The sequence below is a fragment of the Canis lupus genome, chromosome 25 (genome assembly GCF_048164855.1).
Source record: "Canis lupus baileyi chromosome 25, mCanLup2.hap1, whole genome shotgun sequence".
NCBI classification, from domain to species: domain Eukaryota; kingdom Metazoa; phylum Chordata; class Mammalia; order Carnivora; family Canidae; genus Canis; species Canis lupus.
The window spans coordinates 22091506-22112447 of NC_132862.1; the positions used below are offsets into that span (position 1 = coordinate 22091506).

Here is a 20942-nt window from a genome sequence, read left to right on the forward strand (position 1 = left end):
CCTTTGGCTTAGGTCGTGATCCTGGGGTCCTGGGATCAAGTCTTGTGGTAGGCTCCCCACAGGGAGCCTGCTTCTCCCTCTGCCTATGTCTCTGCCTCTCTCTCTCTCTCTCTGTCTCTGTCTCTCATGAATAAATAAATAAAATCTCGGGAAAAAAAAGAAAACCACTGTTCACTTGTCAAATAACAGCCGTTATTTGATGCTCTCATAACATTTTGAAAAGTGCTTTGGTATTTACATAAAGCAGTTGAAAAAGACTCCTTTCCCATAATCCCTAGAAATAAGACTCTTTCCTAAACAAATATGCTGTTTGAGATACGGTTCTTTTGTGTCCTCTATCCACTAGAAAAGAGGACTATGAGCACCTAATTTTGTGTAATATGGTTTTGAGGCCACAAGCAATGACTTGTCTCCATGGCCCTGCTGAACAAGGGCTGAGTCACCTGCCGAGTCAGGAAATGAGAGAACATCAATTGTACATATCATCCGGTGATCTCACTTGAGTCATTGCTGAGTTTCAACCAATTTCCAAGGCATTTTTTCTTCCCAATGACCATCCTAAGTATTACCTTGCTATCATGAAACAAAGACCTGACAATTTTTGTGGAATTTTTGTATGGAAGTTAATCTAAGTTTTACAGAAATTTGTGCCTCATTTGAGAAAAAGGGTCTGCTTTTTGTACTAATATGTATTGTCTTCAATGCCCAGCCATTTCACAGCTATATAGAGAAATATTTGACTTATCATATTTTCTAATTCAATTATTGGAAAACTAAGGATACAAATGACTTAAATTTGGCCTTCCTCTGATAATCCACTTGAATCATAATCCTTTGAAACACAGGCCATTCTTTTTTTCCTCCCTGCTCCTTGTATCAAGTTTAGTAAACAATCTCATCATTTTTTCCCTACATTCCACTACTTATTTTTTTTTCTTTTTCAACCTGAGAGTACTGTGATGGTGTTGATGATCCAGAAAGACTAACCTAGTATCTGAGCTGAGGGTAGATGGGAGAAGAGACTGGATAAGGGAACGAGACTGGGGGAAGAATAAGCTGAGCCTCTGGCTCAGAAGGCCTGAGGGGCCATGTCAGTAGGACCAGGTATGAGAGGAGCCAGGATAGATAGCTTGGCTCTGGCACAGGTGTGGCTTATGGGGATGCACAAAAGTAGAGACTGAGGAGGGAGCTGCTGAGGGTGAGATGCTGTAGGGCATCCAGGGAAAGTGTCCCAGAAACTGTTGTCCTACAGGGTCTGGTGTTCTGTGAAGGATCTTAGTTTTTATTCCTTAAAATAGAACTGAGCTTCCTCATGAGCCCCTAAGCACTGGGAAAGCTAGACAAGATGTAAATTTCACCTCTTTTCTTGCTGGTTTAAATTATTCAACCCTTCTGGGTCAATGCTCAGTCTAATTTATGTTTTATCTTATTATTTTCCTTTTCTCTGAAGTCCATAGCGTCTGTCCACACCCTCCATCTCTGCCTCTATTGGTCACTTTTCATCTCCATATTTTTGAGCAGAGGGAAGGCTTATACGGCCATGGAATAGAGAGCAAGGAGAGGACTATGCCAGGTGAGTCTGGAGATGTCACAGGGGCCGGAGCATAAGAGCCTGGTGGGCCATGGTGAGAATTTTGGTCCTTATCCTAAAAGCAGTGTGAAGCCTTTTAAGGGTCTTAAAAGAGTGAAACAACACTTGATTTTTTTTTTTTTAAATAAAAGACAAAGTGCAAAGAATGGAATTGAGTGAGGCAGAAACAGATATGAGGGAGCAGTTAAGAGGCCAAGGCAATAGTCAGGGCTAGAGTATGAGAGTAGTCTGGACGAGCATGGTGACAGTAAAGGTGGGAGAAGGGTTAGAAGAAGTAGGCAGAGTTTAGTGATTGTTTAGGTGGGGTTTGTGAAAAAGAAAGAGGGACCTAGGATGATTCAAAGGTTCCTGTAATTAGCAACAGAAGTGCTGGTGGCATCATTGCCTGAGACAGAGAACACAAGAAAAGAGCAGGTTTCATGGGAGTGGGCATGAGGGCTACCTTAGATTTCCTCACCTGCTGACTCCCTGACATCTGCCTGGTGAATTCTAACTGCAGGGGCTATATAGATGGGTAAGTGTTGCCATAGGAGATAACTCAGTAACTGGCTACACTATACATACATATTATCCAACTTCAGCTGGGCTTCCAGCTCTTTGCAATGATTTTTTTTACCAATTTCAAGGTAAATCCTTTTCTGTTCCTCATATTGAATTTTAAAAACATTTTCTTTCCGTCTTCTAGGCCTATATTTCTTCCTTGGTTTCAGCAAACTACCTTGCCTCTTAATTTACTTAAAAATATAGAGGCCAAACAATGTGATTTCCCTCAAGTTCTCTCACCTCCACTTCAAAATGTCTCTGAATCTTAAGTCATTCTCTTTTATTTCTTTTCTCAATGGGAGGAGTGTCTCTATCACCTCATTCTACTTTTTCTGGAACATTTTAAAAAAATATTTTATTTATTTATTTATTTATTTATTTATTTATTTATTTATTTAAGAGAGAGAGAGAGAGAGAAAGCAGGAGCAGGGGAGGGGCAGAGGGAGAGGGAGAAGCAGACTCCCTGCTGAGCAGGAAGCCTGATGTGGAGGCTCAATCCCAGGACCCTGGGATCATGACCTGAGCTGAAGGCAGATGTTTAACCCACTGACTGAGCTACCAGATGCTCCTGGAACATTGTTTCATAGACTAACCCCAATTTGGTGTAAGAGAAAATATTTTTTTCCAAGTCCATTATTTATATTCCCAATGCAGACAATTTGTAAAATACAGAAGGGAACTAAAATGAATATAAAAATCACCTACAATCTCATATTCAGAGTAAACCATTTTTTATTTCTAATTTAAAAAAAATTCTCTTTCTGCTGGTTCTCTTCCCTTCACCTGGAAACGTGTTCAAGTCTTCTCTTGAGCCCTAACCCTAACTATTAGAAAAAAAATTCCTCTCAGTCTTGCTTCCCTTTCAAAAACTACTATGAAATATGTTTCATAGCCACCTACTCTTCAGTGCTATTGTGAGAGCTTTAAGATGCTTCTGGAGTGAAAAAGTTGTCTGAGGCTTGGGAGGCTGGGCCAAGACAATGTGCAAGATGCAGATGGAAGTCATCTAATTATCTAAACCTATATCTATGTCTCCTGAACATGCCACTATTGCCTAACTACCCCAGCTGGTTCCTCTTGTATCTTGGATTTTGCCTCATGTCTGATTGTGTATTTCCCCAGCCAACCAACCTGCCGTGTCCTCATTCCCTTTATGCCCAAACCTATCCATTTCATGGCTTCCTGTATCATTCTGTGTAGATGACTTTGAGTTGAGATCACTAACCAAGATCTCTCACTGAAAGTCAGAATAACATTTCCAACTGCCTTCTCATCACCTCAATATGAATATCACACCAGGAAACTCAATACATCCAAAACTAACACTATTATTTTATCTGCCAAACCTACTTCTCCTCTTGTGTTTTCATTTCAGTTAGTGGTATTATTATCTTTTATTCAGCCAAGAAAGACAATAAGGAGTCATCTTTGACTCTTTACTTTTCTGAATTCAACATCAAATTCTATTGACTTAATAGCATATTAATTATTTACTTCTATCAGGCACATGCTAAGTACATTAGGTGCATTTTCCCAATCTTTCACTATGTTCTGCCTCATTCTTATTTTACATGTAAGAAAACAGAAACTTGGATGTTTAGAGATCAGTGATAAAGTCAGTATATGAACTCAAGCCTGTTTATTTCCAAAGGTAACCAGTGTCTTGATGCCTTTTCTGTTTGTTCTCCTCTATTTCCACTGCTGTAGCCCAGCTCAGATCATCACAGTAGAAGCTTTGCTAGCCAATCTCCAATTAGTCAGATCACGTCATTAATAACACCCTTCAAGTCTCTTACACACTCATCACTGGAAACTAGTAGGAGATTGCCTGGAACGTTGAATATTCCTGGTTCCATCAATTTAGTTGCATGTTTACCAAAAAAGAATTGTATTTTGTTCTTAAGCCAGACAGTTCAATTGTACTTTTTATTGTGTTACAATATTTAATGAAATACTGTTTAAACTAAGGAGATATGAGTGTGGAAGAGAGCTCTTTCTATGAAAACTAAGCTGAATTTGTTGGAAAGACAAGACGAGAATAAGTGGCTGAAAATTTTATAATCCATATAAGTATGGAGAAGGTGAACCAAAAATGATTGGGGAAAACTCTCATGGAAACTTCTTTAAGATTCTACATTCCAATTGCCCTTTTGCTGCAATTTAAAGAAACAGAAACATGGGTGTGGTTCATGCAAGAAAAAGAATACAAAACTCCAATTAGCAAACCCATACTCAAAGAAGGGATCTTAACATTCTCGTATATAATTGCAAGATAAATGTACTCATATGTGTCTTAAGTTAAAATATAAATATCCAAGGTAAACATCTTGTTTTGTTGTTGTTCTCTGATTTGATAAGTTTTGCAAATGACTGACCAAATTTGGTTCCTGATTTTACTGAATGAGAGACCTTATCTCTCATTATCTTTCAAACAGTAAAAGTACCTTTCCTTCGACCTAACCCCCATCTTTAGTCTAATTTCTCCATTCAGCCAACAAAAACGTTTTAAGAGCCAAGTAATTAGCAGAATTCCTTCTAAAACTCAGATCTAAGCCTCTCTCCTCTTCCCACAATAATTCAGTGATTTTCTCTTGCCTGCAGAATGAAGCTAAAAGTACTTAGCAGAACATTGAAGACATGTAATGATCTGACTTCCACTCACCTTTTCAGGTTCCACCTCTTAATATAGCACTCTTGTCAGTCACCCACATTCTGGCTATTGCCCAAACGCATGACACCATTCAGTATCCATTCAGAGAGAGCCTGAACTCTATATTTGTATCTCTCACAATTTTATTACATACTTATAAATAGTAGTCTATAGTGGGAAATATATTGTTTATAGAAATTATGTAATATAGAAAATGCTAAAGGTATCTGAATAAATTTTACTGAATGAATTTCAAGTTGTAAAGTCAAGAGTATTGTGCAACATATAGGCTGTGGATGGAGGCATAAACTTGTCTTTAATAATCAAAAGTTTAAATGCGTCTATTCTCATGATAATTTAGTAAAGTTTTAAAAGTCTGGATAAAAGTGATATTTTGACTGTCCTTATCCAGTTGTCCAATCAGGGCGAGTACCTATTTCCTAGGTGACAAATATCAGTGGACTACTGTGACATTACTGTCCTTGGTTGTCTGTTTCTCTCATTCACATTTTTCCCCTGGAAGTCTTATACCTGTGGACTGTCATAGATGCCACTACTGCATAGAACTCCTAAAATGTTCATCTCAGCCAGAGCACCTCAGTCAATTCCATTTCTCTCTCTAATTGCTTTTGTGTATTTTCAACTCAGCAAAATACCATCCATCATATCAGAGTTTAAAATGGAACTTTCCCAGCAAACTCACTTTTTTCTGCCTTCTGAAACCACCCCCTCCGAGGTTTTATCCATAATTCTTGGGGGTCTATTTTGTTTTTTGTTCTTTCTTGGGCCACAACAAATTGCCAATTATCTCTTCCCATAGTGACTGGATCATTAAGGGCTTTGAAAACTATGGAAGTACTTGCCCCTTTATAGTCAAACTTCTTGAAATATTTGCTCATACTCATTGTAGTCACACTGTTATCTCCCATTCACTTTTCAACCCAGTGTAATCTGGCTTCTATTCCAAAACTTTTATTGTAGCTATTCTTATATAAAAGTAATGAATTACTGCATTGGTGTTAAATTTAATTGACATTGTCTCAGTTGTTAACCCAACCTCTTATAGACTTTGATATTTAGACCACTCATTCTACTTGAAATGAATTCTTTCTGCTTCTGTGATACCTCTCTATCTCTGACTGCTTTGTTGTGCTACTCTTTTTAGGGTTCTTTTTCTGCCCTTAAAAAAAAAAAAGTGTCCATTCTTCAGAGTTCCAAATCTTCATGTCTTCTCCCTCTACGTACTTCTCTGAGCAATCTCATCAACTTCTCTGGCTTTATTTTTTTAAGGTTTTTAAAGATATTTATCTATTGATGAGAGACACACAGAGAGAGGCAGAGACATAAGCAGAAGGGAGAAGCAGGCTCCCCATGGGGAGCCTGATGTGAGACTCCTGGGATGGAACCTTACCCTAGGATCGTGCCCTGAGCAGAAGACAGATGCTCAACCACTGAGCCACGCAGGCAACCCAATTTCCCTGGCTTTAGTTACCACCTCTGCCCATGATCACCACTTTTGTGTCTCCAGCTCTGTTATTCACCTGAGCTCTCGAGATGTGCATATTAAACTGCCTCCAGATGTGTCCTCTTCAATATTGCAGAGGCATTTTGACTTTAACTTGCCCAACGCTATTTTACAAAAGCACAAAAATACTCTCTTATTTGCTTATCTTAGTGAATGGTGCCATTCAGTATCTATTTGCTCAAACTATCAATGTTAAAATATAGCTATCGATTTTAACTTCTTTTTTATTCCTTATTCTCCAATCAATATCAAAACTCTATCAACTTTGCTTTTGAACTAGTTCATAAATCCATCCACTTTTTCTATCCCTTCTGTACTGCATGGCTCAACCCAGGATGATATCTCCCATAGATATCTGCAACTGTCTTCTAAATGAGCTCCTTGCCTCCATGCTGGCTCCTCTCCAATGAGTTTTCCAGGCTGCAGCAAGCTTCCTCTTTCTAAACAGACAAATTTAATCACATTACTTCCCAACTTTCCTGTCAATGTATCCACACTACCCTCAGCATTAATTCTAATCTCTTTCACATGGTTTGAGGGCTCTTAGTGATCAATCCCAGTTGCCCTTCAAGTCCCGTCTTTGCCACTCTCTCACACTCTGTGGTGCTTCTTTAAATTCCCAAACTGCATCAATTCTCTACCTATGGACCTTGTCTATCCCATGAATCTGCTCCTCTCTCATCAGGCTATTCTCTCTCCTATGACTCCTGCTCCCTCCCCCTGCAATTCATTCATTCAACATACTTTTGAACACTCAGTATGCACTAGGCATTGCTCTAGGTTCTAAGACCACAGTAGGCAGCAAAATGGGTATGTGGTACTGAACTCATGAGGCTCAGGGACTACTGGATAGACAGATAAGCAAATTTGGGTCATTGCAGACCTTTTTGATGAGAAATGGACACTGTGAGTCTAAGGACCCAGATGAAGACATTTCATTCAGGCTAGGAATAGACGCTTCCTAGGGGCAGTGTTATTTGGAAGGTTAGACGTGAGATAGAGAAGTAGGAAGGTAAGAGGCCAGGGAGTTTAAGATAAACTTCAAAGTGTAAACTTCTTACCTTTTCTGCTTTTTCTTTTTTCTTCTCACTCTTCTTAACTCTTACCATCCACATCCAACCCTCTATTCTTTAAAAACTCTTTGGTTAGTTCTTATGGTACTCCTTGAAGTAAACTATTATTTTCCATACTTGGTGGCATCCTTTTCCACAAAGCACTTCCAGGCCCTCCGCAAACCCGCCAGTTTCCTTTCTTCAACTCTCTCCTCCAGATGAAAGTGAAGAAACCTCATTCCATATAGTAGCCGTAGCATTCCATCTCTTAGACAAAGCTAACAGCTAACTTGTAACTGACTAAGGTCAAGCCCAGATATTCTTCTTTTTATCCTTCTGCTATAATCTTTCCAATTGTCCATTCTTCCGTTCATATTTTCCAATAATCCACAATGTCAAATTGTTTATGAGAAATAGACAACCCATGATCTTCCTTCATTTTCTAAAATAATACAGCACAGGTCAAGCTTAAGAAGCCTTTCCTCACAGCTTTGAGATTCCTGTTGGACCTTAGGCTCACCAGAATAGGGTGATACTATTGTTTCTCTTGAGCTTTATTCTAGGCCATAGCAAGACCTTTAATATACAGTAAAAATGAACAATCAGTTAATACCATCCCACAGATCCTTCACTTCTTAAAGGGGCATATCATCTTAAAAAACTTTAGTTCCCTCAGGGCTTTTTATCTTACATAGTCCTCCCTTTCGGGCAGTGGTTCCCATTTTTATATGTTTTAGTAAGATGAGAAGTATCCTAGGATAAATTTTCAGGCACCTCCAACGTTCATCCTCCCATGGGGTAAAGAGGAGGGTGGCTTTACCCATGATTGGTCAGTGACTGAAGGGGACTCTGCCTTGCATCAGCAATGTCATTATTTCTTCACTCACTACAGTCTGAAGATTTGGCAGCAGTGCTGATGCTTATATATAGAAGGAAGCTAATTACTTCATTTCATTCTTTTGTTGGAACATTTTCCTACCCACTCGCAAATAATCTTCCCTTTCCTTTAACAGCTCCTCTCTAAAGAGACCAGCAATAGAACATTCATCAGAAGAATGACAGTTGGAGCACAGGAGGAGACAACAGAAGCCTGGGCCCAGGGGCCCAGGTTAGAGGTCAGTGTCCAACAACTCCTAGGTAATTGGCCTTGTAGTGTCTCCAAAGGGAGTTCTTAACAGAAGCAGATGGAAACTTCCACTGAATTCCTTATATGTTTGAAATAGATAGGTAGATGATAGATAGATAGATAGATAGATAGATAGATAGATAGATAGATAGATAATAGATAGATGATAGATGATAGATAGATGATAGATAGATAGATAGATAGATAGATGATAGATAGATAGATAGATAGATAGATAGATATGTGATTATTTCACCCATAAAGGCAGTCATAGGGATCCCTGGGTGGCTCAGCTGTTTAGCGCCTGCCTTTGGCCAAGGGCGCTATCCTGGGGTCCCGGGATCGAGTCCCGCATCGGGCTCCCGGCATGGAGCCTGCTTCTCCCTCCTCTGTGTCTCTGCCTCTCTCTCTCTGTCTATCATAAATAAATAAATAAATCTTTAAAAAAAAGGCAGTCATATTTCTATAACAGTGGCTTCATTAAGGCTTTCAATAGTCATTATTGGCCATTCTTTTGGGGACTCTATGAGCAATCATTTTCTTGGTCTGAAGCAAAAAAAGACTCAGGACACACGGTTACCTCTTTTAATTTTTGTTGTGGACAAAAAAAGACAACACCTGAGTACCTTAACGAGCGGCATGTTTGTGATAACACTGGAGACAGGGCACTATGTGCATCTATGAACTGTAAAATCTATGGCACTTTAATTAATTTTGATTTCACAGAGAATTTAATGAGTCAATAAAGACAAATCATGGAAATGACAGTACTTTTATCTACCATCTGGCAACTCTTGATAATACAAAATGGCTCAAGACTTCAATAAAGGCTCATCCATTCTAATAGAGAGATTCTATGCTTATTGTTCTTTAACATTTCTGGTATATTTGGAAATTTAAGAGCAGAGCTGCCATATATGGGATCTGATCAAAGGGGTGAGTCGGGGTGAATAGGGCCAAAATCCAGCTGGCGCTCTAGTCAACAAGCCCTACACCTTGGCTTCTTCTAGTTTATATGTATAGCCTAGTGAAAGCTCTGTTTATGAGGCTGGATAATAGAAAATTGTCAAAATTTAACTGAAACCATTAAAACAGTGGTATATATGTATATGCATACATGAAAAAAGTAGGTCATAAAATAGAATATATCACCCCATTTTTGTGAAATAAATAAATGTAAATATACAGAAATTCAAACACATTCTATCTATCTATCTATCTATCTATCTATCTATCTATCTATCTATTATCTATCTAACTATTTAGGGAAAAAATTGGAAGAATACACCCCAAAATGTTGACTACAGTTATCTTCAGCTCATAAGTTAGTTGTTTTTTAATTTTTTTTTTTTTTGGAATGACTTGGCTTTTTCCTTTATCTGAGGAAAGAAGTGCATTAACTTCACTTTGTGTGTGTGTATGAGAAAGAGAGAGAGAGAGATGATTATTTTTTGTGTAATAAGAAAAAATTAAAACCCTAAATAGTGGATTGAGACTTAAACAATAACAACTAATAATAGTTACTTTAAAAATGACAAGTATTTGTGAACTGAAAACCTAAAATAGTGTTTAAAACCATCAGGGCAGTTAAAAATAAAATCTAAACAGTCTGAGGACAAAGTATTATTTACTGTTTGACTTGGCTAGTTTTTCAGCTGCAACAGCTACGGTTTTATGACAACCCTTTCATACACCAGAAATAGATGTTAAAGTGAATCATCAATTTAAAAATGTAATTATAGGATAATCCCACCTCTGATATTGATTATATTTAACAATCCCATTCAGAAGAGTAATATTATATTTCTTTTCTGTCAGTGATTTATTACTACAATGTTCAAAGAGATAGTATATAAAGGAATTATGCAATTAGGACTCTACATTAGTTTATTAGGAAAATGAAAAAAAGGAAGTATGTTTAGATGTGGCTTCCATTCCCTGACTTTTTCCTTTGGAGAATTACATTTGGTTAATCCTTGAGACAAGAGACTGAGGCTAATATTTATCAACATATATTAAATATTTATCAGACATTATACTGGTATATTTAACATTTACACCAATTTTCTTTTTCTTTTTTTTAAATTTTTATTTATTATTTATGATAGTCAGAGAGAGAGAGAGAGAGAGAGAGAGAGAGAGAGAGAGGCAGAGACATAGGCAGAGGGAGAAGCAGGCTCCATGCACCGGGAGCCTGACGTGGGATTCGATCCTGGGTCTCCAGGATCAGGCCCTGGGCCAAAGGCAGGCACTAAGCAGCTGTGCCACCCAGGGATCCCTACACCAATTTTATAAGGCATGTATTTACCATTTAAGGCTCAAAAAAATTTCTTAGTTTCTCTGTAGTCACATAGCCAGTAATGTGATGGTACCAAAATTCATACTCAAGTCTTTCTGACCCCAAAGACTTTGCTCTGTCCTATTAGACACGAGTTCTAATGTTTTATGGTGGTGGATTGTATTACGTTTTAGAATTACTCAATCTGCCCTCTTCTATGAGATTATACATCCTGCCCCTTTGCACAAGGCTGTGTGACCGGTTTGGCCACTGGAATATAAACAGATGTGATGAACACTACATCCTTTAAGAGCCATCATGGTATTTTGTCAATTCACTTGCTTTTTTCCCTCTGTCCTATGAATATCCCAAATAGGGAAGCTTCTTCAATATGGGTCCCAGAATGTGAAGACACATGTAGCAAAGCTGTGCAGACAGTAGCTACCAACATAAAGCTGACAAAATGTGAACAAGTGTGCATTCATTTTCTATTGCTACATTATAAATTACCACAAACTTAACAGCTTAAAATTACCAATTTATTTACTTCACAGTTCCTGTATGTTAGATAGCTGGGCATGACCCTATGGGATCACCTGCTTAGGGACTCACGGGGCTGGTCTCAGAGCATCAGCTGCGGTTCTCATTTGGGATTCAGATTCTCTTCTGAGCTCACTGGTCATTGGCAGAATTTATTTTCTTGTAATTGTAGGACTAAAGACCCATGTTCTTGTTGGCTGTTGCCTAGGGGTTGCTCTCAGTTCTTGGGGGGCTATTCTCAGATCTTTTCAGTGTGGCTTTTCCATATTCAAGCCAGCATTGGCACATTGAATCTCCTTCCTTGCAAATCTCTGACCAGCAGCTGGAGATAACTGTCTGCTTTCAAAGGGTGCATGTGATTAGGTTAGGTTCACCCAGATAATCTCCCTATCTTAAAACCAGCTAATTAATAGATTTAATTACATTTACAAAATCCCTTTGCCATGTAACATAACATAATCACATGAGTAACACCAAGGGATAGAGACCATTCAGACCTTCTTAGAATTCTGTCTACCACAAAGAGATAATTGGATTGTAAGCCACAGAAATATGGGGAAATAGATTTTTTAAGGTAGCAAACTGACTAATGCAACTAGTTATCTGAACTCGTGTGTCTGTGCATATAAAAAGGGGCATAAATCATAAAGGACAGGCAGCTGAACAAATTTTCACAAAATGAACACATCTGTACAACCACCACTCAGATGGAACAAACAAAAACAAATAGACAAATATCAGAAAATTATTAACAACACAGAAACCCTTTTCCAGTCATTTCCCAGACCCTAAATAACCACTGTCCTATTTTCCAACACCATAGGTTATTTCATCTGCTTTTGAAATATGAATGGAATCTGGCTTCTTCCTCCTAATACTATCTAGGGGATGCCTGGATGGCTCAGCGGTTGAGCGGTTGAGCTGCCTTTGGCTCAGGGCGTGGTCCCGGAGTCCCAGGATTGAGTCCCACATGGGACTCCCTGCATGGAACCTACTTCTCCCTCTGCCTGTGTGTGTCTCTGCCTCTGTCTCTGTGTGTCTCTCATTAATAAATAAATTTTTAAAATCTTTAAAAAAATACTAGATCTAGGAGTTTCATTCCTTTTGTTGCTTGTAGTCTTAGTTCCCTTCCTGTTTAATAGTCCACTACATGGATATTCCATAATTTGTTTTTCCATTCTTCTGTTGTTGATAGACATTTGGTTAGTCTTCAGTTTTTAGCTATTACATATAATTCTCCTCAAACTTTTTTTTTTTACAAAGCTTCTATCCTTACCTCTCCCTTTTTCTGTTCCCTTCCACTTCCTCCCCTCCTCTCTTCTTCCTCCCTCCCTCTCTTCTTTCCTTCCCTCTCTCTCTCTCTCTCTCTCAATTTCTCTCTTTCAGATGCCTTCATATTTTATTTATAACCTAACCTCTCCCTAAAAAGAAGAGAATCTAGTTTGGATTTTGTCAACTTTCAAAATTAATCTTTAAGAAACTCTGAAAGATAGTTGGAAAACCACAATGAATGGATTTAGACCAAACCAGTAGAGAGCTAAAGGAGGGGCAAAAAACAAGATATGATTTCCTACCCTTGGTTTATCCTGGAGCAGAAATTGCTTAGGTGAGAACAAGATAATTTCAGCCATCAGTCTGAGCAGAGCCACACCGCGTAGTGGGAAACAGCATAGGCGTACCATATAAAGATCTGAATCTCTGCTCTTTTTCCTTTCTCTAAGTGGAAAATTCGGCAATTCACTACCCCTCTAAGTTTTATTTCCTTCATCTGTCATGAGGGTAATGGGACTTTTCCCTTGAGATGTCTCAGTTCCTTCCTACACTTCTGCCACTTATCCAAAATCCAATAGCACATTTTGTCCTAGCTCTAACAACATTCTACCATCTCTGCCCTGCTTTTGCTCCCAGAAAACTGACCTCTATTGACTGCTTCCATTACCTGGCTCTGTTATTATTTTGCTTCCAACTGGGTTCAGCCAATGAGAGTCACTTGCAAAAGATTGGAAGGAAGGAGGAGAAAGAGGCTGGATTATGCTCCTTACCCGCCTTACTGCTGTTCTAGGGTGGCTGCTTTCCTATCAGACCACAATTCTAGCTATCACCTGACCCCAGTGACACCTATGTCCCTCTTGCATTTTAAACGTAAACCTGGGCAGCCCCGGTGGTGCAGTGGTTTAGCGCCGCCTGCAGCCCAGGGCGTAATCCTGGGGTCCTGGATCAAGTCCCTCATCCGGCTTCTTGTGGGGAGCCTGCTTCTCCCTCTGCCTGTGTCTCTGCCTCTCTCTCTCTCTCTCTCTCTCTGTGTGTGTGTGTCTGTGTCTCTATGAATGAATAAATAAAATCTTTTAAAAAATAAATAAACCTAGAGCTGATCATGATTTCCCATTCAGTGGTGCTCCACCATCTTTGCTTTCCTAACCCATCCATACTTCCATAAATAGTTCCTTTACTATTCTCTTTTCAGGCTTAAGTCCTTTGAATGGATCAACCTTTCTTGAAATGTCCTTGATAATAGAGAAAGACCCCAATCAGATTGTTGAACACATGGGAGAATGGAAAAACAGTATTAATAGTTGGAGGTCAAATAAAATGACAGATTTAATGAACTAGGGAGATGGGATGGAGCAATGAAGAGTCATAGTGTCACATAAGCAGTTTCCGTGGTCTCTTACATATGTGGCATTTAAACTCCACAGGGCAGCCCCGGTGGCGCAGCGGTTTGGCGCCGCCTGCAAGCCCAGGGCGTGATCCTGGAGACCCTGGATCGAGTCCCTGGAGACCCTGGATCGAGTCCCACGTCAGGATCTCTGTATGATGCCTGCTTCTCCCTCTGCCTGTGTCTCTGCCTCTCTCTCTATCTCTGTGTCTCTCATGAATGAATAAATAAAAGCTTTAATAAAAAAAAAGTTAAAAAAAATAAATAAACTCCACAGCACCCCATGAGTTAATAAGATGACTATCTAATTTCAGAAATGAAGAGACTATGACTTAGGGTGGTTGAGTAATTTTCTGAGATCAGTCCTTATTAACTGGCAGAACTAAGACTTTGCCTCCCAAACCCATGCTCTTAACCAGAAGGGCAGACACTTACTTTCTATGGCAAAGACAAGAGCTGTAGTTTGCTGCTAGCTTTACATACTTTAAGGACTTAGTAACATGGCATAGTTGGCTATCTTGAAGAGACAGATATGGAATAGATATTTAGAGATATCAAATGAAGTTATCTGAGTGTTGATGAATTCAGAATTAAAAGGTTGCGATGAGGGCAGTGGTATTTCTTCTCTGTGTCACTTCTTCCTCTCCCAGCTTTTGGCAACAGACCCCAAAATAAATCCAACCTCCTTTGCACGCCCTTTGTGGTTCTCCCCATCATACTGCTTCCTTCCTGGAGTTCTCTCCCACCAGTCACACACTCACCTTGCTCCAATCAAACTGACATATTCTTCCCGGTTCACTTCTTTCGTCATGAAATTGCCTTCACTCCTTTTTTCTCCTTTGAAATCCTCTTGAGGCTTTTTTGTCCACTTAAAAGCTACTTCTCCAGATAAATTATGTTATCACACCAACCACAAGTCACTACCCCTCCCTCTTCTGAACATGAGCCGCTTTGTTTACACTACTTTCTCTGCATACGTCATATGCTGCTTGGAATTTTACTTGCCCATGTTCCTCCCTTTTCTTTCCTACTTGACATTGGGAATTTAGATCATGGGGAATGTTAACATAAGTAAAACAGAACCCCTGCCCCTAAAGAGGTAAGAACACAAAGAACTCTAAATACCTTTGTGTATTTTGGCATTTTACTTTAGACAAATGATAAGTACTTGTGCATGTAAAAGTGTGAATGTTCACATAAATTGAGGAGAAGGATTCTTGAAAAAAATGACATTTGGGATGCATCTGGAAGTCTGGTTGGTCAGCTGTCATAATTTGGGGAGGGAATTTTATGAAGAGAAAGCAGCATGAGATGGCTTTAAGAATATTGTTTCCATTGTGCATCCCAGTATCTCTGGTGATTAATGAAATTAATAATAGCAGCTATCGTTTATCAAATGCTTGAGACCTGCCAGACATTGTGTTAAATGCTGTTTGTATGTTATCTCATTTGATTAAGATCTTCCCTGTTTTACAGATGAGAAAGCCAAGGCTTAAACAGATTTGGTAACTTGTCCAAAGTGGCCCAGTTAGTCTCTGACAGAGCTGACTTCTAATGAGGGAATATGAGGTTACATTGCCTTTTTACTTACAACTTGACATAATGCACAATTCTTTATGCATTTATCGCTAACATTCCAGAGAAAATCCAAACCCTCCAAAAGCTATATGGAGCCAATATAATCCTCACATAATATTTATAAATTGATAAGTTTTAAGGAATCTAGTTATTTACAATGCATCTCTGAAAGCTCTTTTTAAAATGGCATTTCAAAATAACATTCCATTTATCTTCTATGGGGGCATTAAAGTTGTAGCTCTTTAATCTGAGGTATAAAATAAATTCCAAAATTTCTGAGTGATGATACAGTTCTTGAAATATTTTCTAAAAATAAAATATTGTCCCATAGCAATTATGTTAGTCACCATTTAAACTATTTACATTCAAAACATTTAGTGAGTTTTAAAAATGCTGATATTTTTATCAGGAAATAAATGCAATAGTGCCTCTCAATCTACAATGAAGTTAAATTCTGAGATATGAAACTGCCATACATTATAATGTATGAGTGAAATTTGCCAAAAACAATGAGCTTCCATTTTCCAGATGCTCAGATGCTCAAGTAATGACATCAACACTGTAGAGTTTCCTGGGTGCAAGTTATAGACTAGTACACACTGAAAAGGAAATGTCAGTATATTTTTATTTTTTCTTAAATCATACGTTTTTTCCCCAGCTGTTATAAAAATGTTTCTGTGCCCTATGCGGGAATAGTAATGAATTTTTATATTAACAAAATATGACTTGTGCATCAGGATGTTGACAATTACATGGCGTATAGTCTTGAACTCCAGGATGAATTAAGAGGCAGTGACCATATTGCACTGTGTTGGCATATGCAAAAGAGCATTGAAGCAAGGTCAAATTGCTAGTAAAGTCTTTAAAAGAGTGAAAAAGAAGTTCTTCGGTGGGTAATTATTTTCTACTGATAGGCAAAAGGATGGCGTGTGTTCTTCAGTTACAGGATTACCTACCAGAGTACTCTTTCTCAGGCCTCTGGAGAAATGCCTAGTATTGGTATAGACGAACTGCTCTTGAGAACCACAGGAAAATGTTAACTTTAATAGAGACCTCAGTGTGCTAAAGATCTTAGAGGAAAAAAAATCACATCTGAAAGACATAAAGTTTGGAATTGTCTGGGCTTTGGCTCAATTCAGAACTAACAGCCAGAAACAAAATGGCAATGGAAAATGAAGCCTTCACAATTTTATCAAATTGCTATTTTATGCATGCATCAACATATGGACTTTAGGCAATTAACAAACATTTTTCAGATCACATAGTCTTATAAGAAATGTAGAGGGCCAAACACATGTCCCAGAACGACCTCAATATCTTACAGCTACATTTGACAGAAATTAGACCATAAAGTGGGTAAAAGTTTGATTTGTTTCAACTACTGTTCATTCCCTAGAAAATACTGCCAACATCATTAACATCAGTAGCCTGGTAAATATAGCATATCTTACTGGACAACACTCAGAGTGACCGATGATCTTGGTTTGTCTGAGATTGAGGAGCTTACCAGGACCAGAGAATTTCAGTGCCATTAAACCTACCACTAACCTGGAGCAGTCCCAGGCAAAATTGGATACTGGGCCACCCTATAGGAAGATCAGTGTTTCACTTTCTATTGCGTATGCTACACAGTGCAATATGGCGACTGCCTAAGAACAAACAGCTCTTTTATCTTTAAGCTAGAAACTCCCATTTGATTTTTTAAATTGCAGATTTATTGGAAAACTTAAAATTATTATTTATTTTAGAAATAAAATAATGCAATAAAGATGTGCCTGGGTGGCTCAGTCAGTGACACATCAAACACTGGATTTTGGCTCAGGTCATGATCTCAGGGTTGTGAGATCAAGCCACACATCTGGCTGCACACTGGGCATGGAGTCTGCTTGAGATTCTCTCTCTCTCTCTGTCTCTCCCTCTCTCTCTTGCTCCCCTTCCCTCCCCGTCCCTCCTCCATCCCCCTCTAAAAAAAAAGGGGAGGGATAAAATATCACCTTGTTCTATAAACTGAAGATGTTTTTTCATAGCTCATAAGGAGTGATTCAGCCATTTCACTACTTTAAAGAGTGTCAAAGCTTTTACTTTAAAAACAAGATGAATAAACCACCACTACCACCACCACCAACAAAAAACAACCAGAAAATGAAATGACTCCTGAAAGCTAATACTGTGCAGGAAAAGCTGTGGTGTGATAGTAGCGAGAGCTGGTGCATTGATGGTGCTAGCAGTGGTTCTGATGGGGGCTCTGACTGGGATATCTTGAAAAGAAGGGCTCAAAGAAGTTGCAAGTCAGGCTGGTATATTTGGGATACAGCAGAGAGCTGCATGTGTGGATCACTGAAAGGAAACGATGGCATGGGGTTGAGCCACTCTGCACCATTTCCTTATACTGGGGCCTCCTTGACAGAAGGACAAGCTGCAGTTGAAGCGGGAAGAGCTGGGAGATAGAACTCTAGAGCAGGGAGATAGAACTCAACACCTAAAGATCATCCTCTTTTTGTACTTAAGAGCAGGGCTTCAGGCAATTCTGTTTATTGTATTAGAAGTTCTTAATAGCTGAGTGGTTTTTAAAATACATTTTAGAAGGAACATTGCAAAAGTTTGTGATTCATTCTAATTTAAAATGTAAGGCGTTCTATTTTCATTTCTTGCTTTTATATTGTGCTAACTGCACGTAAGTGGAAAATGATAAACTTGTGTCAAAGGAAATAAGCTGAATACAATGCAAAATGGCAAATGTGGTTTAGATTTTTTAAAACATATTTTATATAAAACAAGAAAGAAGAGGTAAATTAAATTTACTGAAGGTTATTAGTTTAAGTTATTTCCAAGTTGGAAAATAAATTTCTATTGTATTTTTTATTATTTTCCATTTCTCTAAACTAAATGTATATCATTTTTAGAGTAGAAATAAATACTTATCAATAAACATTATTTTTTAAGGAAAATAAAACACTAATTACTTTTATATATACTAGAGAAATTGATAAATGAATAAACATTTCATTGGGTACAAATAAAGAAGGTATGATTCACATCCTCAAAAAATGTAAAATATATCAGGAAAGGCAGACCAAACCTGAAAAAAAGAAAACCATAAATATTAGATTGTGATATAAAATCCATTGTTATTCAAGTTTATTCACTATAAAAGTAATTTAGTATTCTTTTTTTGCTATATACTACTTATACATATATTGAAAAAAATTTGATTATTATAATCTGCCTGCATTTTAAAATACAAAGCATGTTCCAGAAAATGTCTCCCCCCCCCAAAGCTTTACATATTATTTCCCAAACACCACTTAGTCTAAAATAATAATCCAGTTTGCCCCCAAACACTTATGAATGCTCACCCCATTTTCAATCACTTCCATTCTCTCCATTGTTACTTACCTCACAAATAGGCATCCGTGTTGAAACTCTCTATTTTATGAAGTCAGTAGAAAACTAAGCCAAATGGAAAAAGAAAAAAGAACCAGAGCCTCTGCAGAGCTTTACAAATAATCTTTTTATTCTAATTGGATTTCTTTGATTACAATTCTCATCATTTGAGTCAGTTGTTTTCATCTTGGGCTGACATAGATCACCCAAAATGTGATACTTTTCTTTACTCATCTGTAAAACGGAAATAGAGCAGACTACTTTCTCAAAGGGACTATAGAATGAAGGTGATGCTATCCTACTTGCCAATGAGAAGTACCCTCCCTGAAATAAGCCTTTGTGGGAAAATTAGACATCAAGACAGTTATAATGATTGGCCACTAAGACTTTTAAGGATAAGATAGTCTTTTTTTTTTTTTATGCACACAAATAAATACAAACAAAAACGAAGAGACCCTCAATAGATCAACTGAAAATGGTTTTTTTTCCTTCTCTAAAAAAAAAAAAATCAAGCTTGTTATTGTTATTATGGCAACAGATTATCAATATGAAGACTAGAGTTTCTCTGGCCTGCCAGAAATGGAACTTTTTATTTATTATTATTTTTTATTCAAAAATTTAAAAAAATAATGTCTTTATGTTTTTGTGTGGTAGGGAAAATAAATGCAGTAATAAGAACTGCATTGCAAAAGGATGTCTAGCAGGGGAGCACCAAGAATGTAAACTTGGCCCCCAGGGCACAGAGTGTGCCATCTATGACCTGTTGGTGCCTGGGTTGTGACCTCTTGGTTGGCCTGACTGGATTCTGAGTCCCTTCACTTGGCCTTGTCCTCTTTCTGGGGGGAAATACTAGGCTGATGATAACGTATGAATGAAAATTCATTCCCTCACCAATCAACCAACACTTATTGAATTCATGCTATATACCCAGGACTATTCCAGCTCCTGATGCAGTGTTTGAACAAATGGACAAAATTACTGCCATCATGCACTCACATTATTCTGGGAGAGACAGGCCGAAACCAAACAGATAGACCCATACATAACGTCAGATAGTAATAGCTGCTATGAAAAAAAAATATAAAGCATATTGAGATAGTAATAAGAATTTTTTTGAAAGAAGAGAAAAATAATGAAAAATTAAAGAAAATCTTAACATTTTAATTGACCTGCAACTAGGTCTGATAGACATAGATTATGTGAATATACTGCATCAGTCATATTTTTAAAAGTAAATATAGACTGAATAGTAGCCTCTATTTGCCAAGTACTGCAATCATTGCTGAGAAAAGTGAGCAATAACTCAGAGCAACAACTTAAAATATTGCAGGTCCTTCATATGGCTAATGGAGGCCCTCAGTTTTTTTAGACCTTCAATTCACCTCTCTTGAGTAAATTCCCTAGTTTTCCAAATATGCTTGATTGCTTAAAAAAAAAAAATAGATACCTTTGGGATATCTTAATGTAGTTTCTTACAGAGAAAAGAAGGCTTAAAATTTTTACTCTCTGGCTTACAATTTCAGTTTGCAAGTTCTTTTATAGAATTTATGATTTGGGGAGTTAGTAATGGAAGAAAATAGATTTGAAAAGACTTTGAACAGATTTGTGAATGGCAGAGCCAATCCTACCAACTAAGAAAAGCTTAAAGGTTTGGGATGTACAGCCTGCTAAGGAGCCTACAAAACAGAAGTACAGCCTTGGGATAAAGAAAATCCAAAAAAGGCCCTACAGTTAGGGAGAACAACCAAGCCCTCCTTTCCATGACAAGTTGCACTGGCAGTAGATGACTGAGCTACTAAGAACACTTATGGCAATTTCTGTATTTTTATCAGATTGTATTTATTCTTTATTGTCTCATAAAGAGCCTGGCATTGACTTGGCAACTTTGCTGGACAACATGTAGGCATTATATTTTTATATTGCCATAAAGCAACTGCAATGATTATGGTAAACATACTTACTGTTTTTCTCATTGTCAACATTTGGCATGTATTATAATTGAACTGTTTACTTTCTTTG

General features: G+C 38.0%; 1 long non-coding RNA gene across 1 annotated transcript in view; it reads left to right on the forward strand.

Moving 5' to 3' along the window:
* LOC140617351 (uncharacterized) overlaps positions 1 to 18318 on the forward strand; it is a 31226-nt gene extending 12908 nt beyond the window's left edge. The window contains exons 2-3 of the long non-coding RNA XR_012017602.1: positions 8375 to 8476; positions 14002 to 18318. This is a non-coding gene — a long non-coding RNA (uncharacterized lncRNA). The remainder of the gene's footprint in view (positions 1 to 8374; positions 8477 to 14001) is intronic.
* The last annotated feature ends 2624 nt before the right edge of the window (positions 18319 to 20942 follow it).